The sequence below is a fragment of the Myotis davidii genome, unplaced genomic scaffold (genome assembly GCF_000327345.1).
Source record: "Myotis davidii unplaced genomic scaffold, ASM32734v1 scaffold534, whole genome shotgun sequence".
In the NCBI taxonomy this organism is placed as follows: domain Eukaryota; kingdom Metazoa; phylum Chordata; class Mammalia; order Chiroptera; family Vespertilionidae; genus Myotis; species Myotis davidii.
In genome coordinates, this window is record NW_006286678.1 from 4,001,462 (window position 1) to 4,002,450 (window position 989).

The following is a 989-nucleotide window of genomic DNA, read 5'->3' on the forward strand; positions in this document are numbered from 1 at the left end:
CCCCCAGACCCCCAGGCCCTACCGGCCCCGCCACCAGCCCGGGCGTACCTGATCCCAGCACCTCACACAGAGGCAGGGAACGTCAGGCCCCGCCTCCTGGCCCACTTCCGGTCCCTGCCCCTTTTCGAACGGCATTCTGGGAGTTGTAGTTTTCTGCCTGACAGCTCGGTGTTTCAGGGGCGTGAGCGGAGGTTTGGGCTTCCCAGCCTCACCCAGGCACTAGGGAGCTCGGTCGCGCCTCTCTGAGCCCGTTTCCCCGACTGATACACGGGATTACAATCCCAGCTGCTTGCAGACCGACAGGGCTGCTGCAGGTGATCAGGCGCTTTAATGGCTATCAAAGACTGGACATTGTGAAACTGGGCTGAAACCAGACTTAAACCACCTCTCATCTCGCCAGCCTACGGGCTTTGCTCGTCTCTGAGCTTCCCCACAACCAGCAAGGCCCAGGAGCTGACACATCCCTTCACCGGTGCCTGTCTGTCCAGGCTGACAAGAGAGATATCCGGGCCTGAGCAGATAAGGAGTCAGTGGGGAAACTGAGGCTCAGAGATCTGAAGTGACTTGCCCAACCCTTGTCCTGATAAAAGCTATCAGCCATTCTTTATTCCTCCAGTCCTAAGGGTCTCACCCTTTCAGAGAGACCCTACCATGAATGAGCTTGAAATGTCTCCCACCCAAGAAACCACAGCCCTGTTTGGATTCCTTCTTGGCCCCCCACTGTTACCGCTCTAGACTTTTATTTCCTCAGCAACTCTCACCCCATCCCCAAGCCATGCTCCAATTCAGCCTTTATCTGGGACTGGAGCAATTTTTAAATGCTGACTAAACATCCCTCCCTCCCCTCAAAAGGCTTTTTTTAAAAAATTTATTTAAATCTTTATTGTTCAGATTATTACATTTGTTCCTCTTTTTTCCCCCCATAACTCCCCTCCTCCCAGTTCCCGCCCCACCCCCGCCCTCACTCCCCACCCACTGTCCCACCACCT

General features: G+C 54.8%; 1 protein-coding gene across 1 annotated transcript in view; it reads right to left on the reverse strand.

Annotated features, from left to right (window-relative positions):
* The window catches only part of TRMT10B (tRNA methyltransferase 10B), a 13,368-nt gene extending 13,280 nt beyond the window's left edge, over positions 1 to 88 (reverse strand). Inside the window, exon 1 of the mRNA XM_015560510.1 lies at positions 49 to 88. The gene's annotated coding sequence lies outside the window, so the exon portion shown is untranslated. The remainder of the gene's footprint in view (positions 1 to 48) is intronic.
* Positions 89 to 989: the final 901 nt, after the last annotated feature.